This window comes from Arachis ipaensis, chromosome B2, assembly GCF_059453495.1.
Source record: "Arachis ipaensis isolate K30076 ecotype BB chromosome B2, ASM5945349v1, whole genome shotgun sequence".
Taxonomy (NCBI): Eukaryota; Viridiplantae; Streptophyta; class Magnoliopsida; order Fabales; family Fabaceae; genus Arachis; species Arachis ipaensis.
Window position 1 is genome coordinate 84,828,120 of NC_142437.1, and position 7,925 is coordinate 84,836,044.

The 7,925-nt window shown below is 37.8% G+C and overlaps 1 non-coding gene across 1 annotated transcript; it reads right to left on the minus strand.

Moving 5' to 3' along the window:
* Window positions 1-2,926: 2,926 nt before the first annotated feature.
* On the minus strand, window positions 2,927-3,034 carry LOC148574666 (small nucleolar RNA R71). The gene has a single exon (XR_015906132.1). It is a non-coding gene; the product is annotated as a small nucleolar RNA R71 (small nucleolar RNA).
* Window positions 3,035-7,925: the final 4,891 nt, after the last annotated feature.

Genomic DNA, 7,925 nt, shown 5'->3' on the forward strand with positions numbered 1-7,925 from the left:
GCGATTGCCAGGCGTAGTGACAGACGCAAAAGGATAGTAAATCCTATTCCAGCATGATCGAGAACCGACAGATGAATAGCCGTGCCGTGACAGGGTGCGTTGACCATTTTCACTGAGAGGATAGGATGAAACCATTGACAAGGGTGATGCCTCCAGACGATTAGCCGTGCCGTGACAGGGCATTTGGATCATTTTCCCGAGAGAAGACCGAAAGTAGCCATTGACAATGGTGATGTATCACATAAAGCCAGCCATGGAAAGGAGTAAGACTGATTGGATGAAGATAGTAGGAAAGCAGAGGTTCAGAGGAACGAAAGCATCTCTATTCGCTTATCTGAAATTCTCACCAATGATTTACATAAATATTTCTATCATTTATTCTATGTTTATTTAATTATTATTCGAAAACACAATTATTAATTTATATTTGCCTGACTGAGATTTACAAGGTGACCATAGCTTACTTCATACCAACAATCTCCGTGGGATTCGACCCTTACTCACGTAAGGTATTACTTGGACGACCCAGTGCACTTGCTGGTTAGTTGTGCGAAGTTGTGAACCATGGTATTGGCATCATGTTTTTGGCGCCATTACCAGGGAAAGAAAGAGCGATGAATTTTACATAATTAAAGTGTAATCACAATTTCTGCGCACCAAGTTTTTGGGGCCGTTGTCGGGGATTGTTCGAGTTTTGACAACTAACGGTTCATCCTGTTGCTCAGATTAGGTAATTTTCTTTTTGTTTTATTTTCAAAAAATTTTCAAAAATCTTTCAAAATTTTCTCTTTTGTTTTCGAAAAAAAAAATTTTATAAAAATGTTTTCAAAAATATAATTTTTCTTCAGAATTTTTAAGAATGAATTCTAGTGTTTCATGAAGCATGGCTGGCTGTAAAGCCATGTCTAATACGACTGTAGGGCATGTTAGACGTGTCATGTCTGAGTTACATACTAAAGCTTGGCTGGCTATTAAGCCAAGCCTGACCCTTTGATTGGAGCTTTAGAGCATAAGATTCCTGGAATTCATATTAAAAATTTTGGAATCCTTATTTTTCTTTTTCAAAATGATTTTTGAAAAAAATTAAAAGAAAATACAAAAAAATCATAAAATCATAAAAATCAAAAAAATATATATATATTTTTTGTGTTTCTTGTTTGAGTCATGTGTCATGTTATAAGTTTGGTGTCAATTGCATGTGCATCTTGCATTTTTCGAAAATTCATGCATTCATGGTGTTCTTCATGATCTTCAAGTTGTTCTTGGTAAGTCTTCTTGTTTGATCTTTGCATTTGCATGTTTTGTGTCTTTTCTTGTTTTTCATATGCGTTCTTGAATTCTTAGTGTCTAAGCATTAAAGAATTCTAAGTTTGGTGTCTTGCATATTTTCCTTGCATTAAAAATTTTTCAAAAATATGTTCTTGGTGTTCATCTTGATCTTCATAGTATTCTTGGTGTTCATCTTGACATTCATAGCATTCTTGCATGCATCACATGTTTTGATCTAAAAAATTTCATGCATTGCATCTTTTTAGTGTTTTTCTCTCTCTTCATAAAAAATTTCAAAAAAAAAAATATCTTTCCCTTTTTCTCTCCTAAAATTTCGAAAATTAGATTTGACTTTCTCAAAAATTTTTAAAAATCTAGTTGTTTTTATGAGTCAAATCAAATTTTCAATTTAAAAATCTCATCTTTTTTAAAATCTTTTTCAAAAATCAAATCTTTTTCATTTTTCTTAGTTATTTTCGAAAATTACAAAAATATTTTTCAAAAATCTTTTTCTTATTTTTATCACATAATTTTCAAAAATAACATCAACAATTAATGTTTTGATTCAAAAATTTCAAGTTTGTTACTTACTTGTTAAGAAAGATCCAAACTTTAAGTTCTACAATCATATCTTGTGATTTCTTGTGAATCAAGTCATTAATTGTGATTTTAAAAATCAAATCTTTTTTTCAAAAAAACTAATTTCAATCATATTTTTTCAAAAAAATATCTTCTTATCTTATCTTTTTCAAAAATTTGATTTCAAAATATCTTTTTTAACTTCCTATCTTCTTATCTTTTCAAAATTGATTTTCAAAATTTGTTTCAAAACCACCTAACTAACTCTCTCTCTCTCTCTAATTTTCGAAAATATCTCCCCCCTTTTTCAAAAATTTCTTTTTAATTAACTAATAATTTTTTTTATTTTGAATTTTCAAAAAACTACTAACCTTTTTCAAAACTATTTTTCAAAAATTATTTTCGAAAATCCTTCTCCCTTATCTCCTTCTATTTATTTATTCATCTACTAACATCTCCTCCTCACAACACCAAAAATCCGAACCCTCTCTCTCTCTCTCTCTGAGTTCAGATTTTCTTCTTCTTTTTTTCTCTTCTCTTTCTTATGAGCAGGGACAGAGAAAAAGGCATTCTTGTTGAAGCTGATCCAGAACCTGAAAGGACTCTGAAGAAGAAACTAAGAGAAGCCAAATTACAACAATCCAGAGACAACTTGATTGAAAATTTCGAACAAGTAAAGGAGATGGCAGCCGAACCCAACAACAATGCAAGGAGAATGCTTGGTGACTTTACTGCACCAAATTCCAATTTACATGGAAGAAGCATCTCCATTCCTGCCATTGGAGTAAACAACTTTGAGTTGAAACCTCAATTAGTTTCTCTGATGCAGCAGAACTGCAAGTTTCATGGACTTCCATCTGAAGATCCTTTTCAGTTCTTAACTAAATTCTTGCAGATATGTGATACTGTTAAGACTAATGGAGTAGATCCTGAAGTCTACAGGCTCATGCTTTTCCCTTTTGCTGTAAGAGACAGAGCTAGAATATGGTTGGACTCTCAACCTAAAGACAGCCTGAACTCTTGGGATAAGCTGGTCACGGCTTTCTTAGCCAAGTTCTTTCCTCCTCAAAAGCTGAGCAAGCTTAGAGTGGATGTTCAAACCTTCAAACAAAAAGATGGTGAATCCCTCTATGAAGCTTGGGAAAGATACAAACAGCTGACCAAAAAGTGTCCTTCTGACATGCTTTTAGAATGGACCATCCTGGATATATTCTATGATGGTTTATCTGAGTTATCAAAGATGTCATTGGATACTTCTGCAGGTGGATCTATTCACCTAAAGAAAACGCCTGCAGAAGCTCAAGAACTCATTGACATGGTTGCTAATAACCAGTTCATGTACACTTCTGAGAGGAATCCTGTGAGTAATGGGACGCCTATGAAGAAGGGAGTTCTTGAAATTGATACTCTGAATGCCATATTGGCTCATAATAAAATATTGACCCAGCAAGTCAATATGATTTCCCAGAGTCTGAATGGAATGCAAGCTGCATCCAACAGTACTCAAGAGGCATCTTCTGAAGAAGAAGCTTATGATCCTGAGAACCCTGCAATAGCAGAGGTGAATTACTTAGGTGAACCTTATGGAAACACCTATAACTCATCATGGAGAAATCATCCAAATTTCTCATGGAAGGATCAAAAGCCTCAACAAGGCTTTAATAATGGTGGAAGAAACAGGTTTAGCAATAGCAAGCCTTTTCCATCATCCACTCAGCAACAGACAGAGAATTCTGAGCAGAATTCATCTAGCTTAGCAAACTTAGTCTCTGATCTATCTAAGGCCACTGTGAGTTTCATGAATGAAACAAGGTCTTCCATTAGAAATTTGGAAGCACAAGTGGGCCAGCTGAGTAAAAGGATCACTGAAATCCCTCCTAGTACTCTCCCAAGCAATACAGAAGAGAATCCAAAAGGAGAGTGCAAGGCCATTGACATAACCAAAATGGCCGAACCCAATGAGGGAGAGGAGGACGTGAATCCCAAGGAGGAAGACCTCCTGGGACGTCCAGTGATCAATAAGGAGCTTCCCTCTGAGGAACCAAAGGACTCTGAGGCTCATATAGAGACCATAGAGATTCCATTGAACCTCCTTATGCCCTTCATGAGCTCTGATGAGTATTCCTCTTCTGAAGAGAATGAGGATGTTACTGAAGAGCAAACTGCCAAGTTTCTTGGTGCAATCATGAAGCTGAATGCCAAATTATTTGGTATTGAGACTTGGAAAGATGAACCTCCCTTGTTCACCAATGAACTAAGTGATCTGGATCAACTGACATTGCCTCAGAAGAAACAGGATCCTGGAAAGTTCATAATACCTTGTACCATAGGCACCATGATCTTTAAGGCTCTGTGTGACCTTGGTTCAGGGATAAACCTCAAGCCCCTCTCTGTAATAGAGAAACTGGGAATCTATGGGGTGCAAGCTGCTAAAATCTCATTAGAGATGGCAGAAAATTCAAGAAAATAGGCTTATGGACAAGTAGAGGATGTGTTAGTAAAGGTTGAAGGCCTTTACATCCCTGCTGATTTCATAGTCCTGGATACTGGAAAGGAAGAGGATGAATCCATCATCCTAGGAAGACCTTTCCTAGCCACAGCAAGAGCTGTAATTGATGTGGACAGAGGAGAATTAATCCTTCAATTGAATGAGGATAACCTTGTGTTTACAACTCAAGGATCTCTCTCTGCATCCATAGAGAGGAAGCATAAAGAACTTCTCTCAAAGCAGAGTCAAACAAAGCCCCCACAGTCAAACTCTAAGTTTGGTGTTGGAGAGTCTCAACAAAGCTCTGCACGCTTGTGAGGCTCCATGAGAGCCCACTGTCAAGCTATTGACATTAAAGAAGCGCTTGTTAGGAGCCAACCCAATGTTTATTTATCTAATTTTGTTTTTGTTTTTCATGTTTTCTTAGGTTCATGATCATGTGGAGTCACAAAATAAACAAAAAAATTAGAAACGGAATCAAAAATAGCAGAAGAAAAATCACACCCTGGAGGAAGCACCTGTCTGGCATTCAACGCCAGAACAGAGCATGGTTCTGGCACTGAACGCCCAAAATGGGCAGCATCCTGGCGCTGAACGCCCAGAACAAGCATGGTTCTGGCGTTCAACGCCAGCAATGGCAACAAATGGGCGTTGAACGCCCAAAATGGGCACCAACCTGGCGCTGAACGCCCAGAGTTGTGTGCAAGGGCATTTTACATGCCTAATGGGTGCAGGGATGTTAATCCTTGACACCTCCGGATCTGTGGACACCACAGGATCACCTCAAGATCTGTGGACACTACAGGATCATCTTAGGATCTGTGAATCCCACAGGAACCCCACCCACCTCACCCTCTCTCTCTCCATTCATGACCATCCCTTCTGTTTTCCATTCACCACTCACATCCATACACACATCCCTCCATCTCCTCCATATCTTCTTCTTCTTCTATTATTTCTTCTTTTGCTCGAGGGCGAGCAACATTCTAAGTTTGGTGTGGTAAAAGCATAAGCTTTTTGTTTTTCCATTACCATTGATGGCACCTAAACCTCTAAAAGAGGGGAAGGGAAGACAAAGGCTTCCACCTCCGAGTTATGGGAGATGAAAAGATTCAGTTCAAGGGTCTATAGCTCAGTGGTAGAACATGTGGCTGCAAATCAAGAGATCCCTGAGATACCTTAGGGGATACACTTCCCTCCACATAAATATTAGGAGCAAATCAATACCTCCCTAGGAGAATTAAGTTCCAACATGGGACAATTAAGGGTGGAACATCAAGAGCACTCCATCATCCTTCATGAAATATCAAAAAGCAATGAGGGAGGAGCAACAAAGACAAGGAAGAGACATAGAAGAGCTCAAGGACATCATTGGTTCCTCAAGAAGGAAACACCACCATCACTAAGGTGGATTCATTCCTTGTTCTTATTTCTTCTGTTTTTCGTTTTCTATGTTATGTGCTTATCTATGTTTGTGTCTTCATTACATGATCATTAGTAGTTAGTAACTTTGTCTTAAAGTTATGAATGTCCTATGAATCCATCACCTCTCTTAAATGAAAAATGTTTTAATTCAAAAGAACAAGAAGTACATGAGTTTCGAATTTATCCTTGAACTTAGTTTAATTATATTGATGTGGTGACAATGCTTCTTGTTTTCTGAATGTATGCTTGAACAGTGCATATGTCTTTTGAAGTTGTTGTTTAAGAATGTTAAATATGTTGGCTCTTGAAAGAATGATGACTAGGAGACATGTTATTTGATAATCTGAAAAATCATAAAAATGATTCTTGAAGCAAGAAAAAGCAGCAAAGAACAAAGCTTGCAGAAAAAAAATAGGCGAAAAAAAAAAAGAGCAAAAGCAAGCAGAAAAAGCCAAAAGCTCTTAAAACCAAGAGGCAAGAGCAAAAAGCCAATAACCCTTAAAACCAAAAGGCAAGGGCAATTAAAAAGGATCCCAAGGCTTTGAGCATCAGTGGATAGGAGGGCCTAAAGGAATAAAATCCTGGTCTAAGCGGCTAAACGAAGCTGTCCCTAACCATGTGCTTGTGGCGTGTAGGTGTCAAGTGAGAACTTGAGACTGAGCGGTTAAAGTCAAGGTCCAAAGCAAAAAAAAGAGTGTGCTTAAGAACCCTGGACACCTCTAATTGGGGACTTTAGCAAAGCTGAGTCACAATCTGAAAAGGTTCACCCAATTATCTGTCTGTGGCATTTATGTATCCGGTGGTAATACTGGAAAACAAAGTGCTTAGGGCCACGGCCAAGACTCATAAAATAGCTGTGTTCAAGAATCATCATACTGAACAAGGAGAGTCAATAACACTATCTGAATTCTGAGTTCCTATAGATGCCAATCATTCTGAACTTCAATGGATAAAGTGAGATGCCAAAACTATTCAAGAGGCAAAAAGCTATAAGTCCCGCTCATATGATTGAAGCTCTGTTTCATTGATAGTTTGGATTTATAGTATATTCTCTTCTTTTCATCCTATTTGATTTTCAGTTGCTTGGGGACAAGCAACAATTTAAGTTTGGTGTTGTGATGAGCGGATAATTTATACGCTTTTTGGCATTGTTTTTAGTATGTTTTTAGTAGGATCTAGTTACTTTTAGGGATGTTTTCATTAGTTTTTATGTTAAATTCACATTTCTGGACTTTGCTATGAGTTTGTGTGTTTTTCTGTGATTTCAGGTATTTTCTGGCTGAAATTGAGGGACTTGAGCAAAAATCAGAATCAGAGGTTGAAGAAGGACTGCTGATACTGTTGGATTCTGACCTCCCTGCACTCAAAGTGGATTTTCTGGAGCTACAGAACTCGAAATGGCACGCTTCTAATTGCGTTGAAAAGTAGACATCTAGGGCTTTCCAGCAATATATAATAGTTCATACTTTGGCTAAGAATAGACGACGCAAACTGGCGTTCAACGCCAGCTCTCTGCCCAAATCTGGCGTCCAGCGCCAGAAAAGGATCAAAAACCAGAGTTGAACGCCAGAAATGGATCAAAACCTGGCGTTCAACTCCAAAAATGGCCTCTGCACGTGGAAAGTTAAAGCTCAGCCCAAGCACACACCAAGTGGGCCCCGGAAGTGGATTTATGCATCAATTACTTACTTCTGTAAACCCTAGTAGCTAGTTTATTATAAATAGGACCTTTTACTATTGTATTAGACATCTTTTGATCATTTTTAGATCTCTAGACCTCCATGGGAGGCTGGCCATTCGGCCATGCTTACCCTCTATTCACTTATGTATTTTCAACGGTAGAGTTTCTACACTCCATAGATTAAGGTGTGGAGCTCTGTTGTTCCTCAAAGATTAATGCAAAGTACTACTGTTTTCTATTCAATTCATCCTATTTCGCTTCTAAGATATTCATTCGCTCTTCAACCTGAATGTGATGAACTTGACAATCATCATCATTCCCTATGAACGCGTGCCTGACAACCACTCCTGTTCTACCTTCGACTGAATGAGTATCTCTTAGATCTCTTAATCGGAATCTTCGTGGTGTAAGCTAGAATGATGGCGGCATTCAAGAGAATCCGGAAAGTCTAAACCTTGTCCGTAGTATTCCAAGTAGGATTCA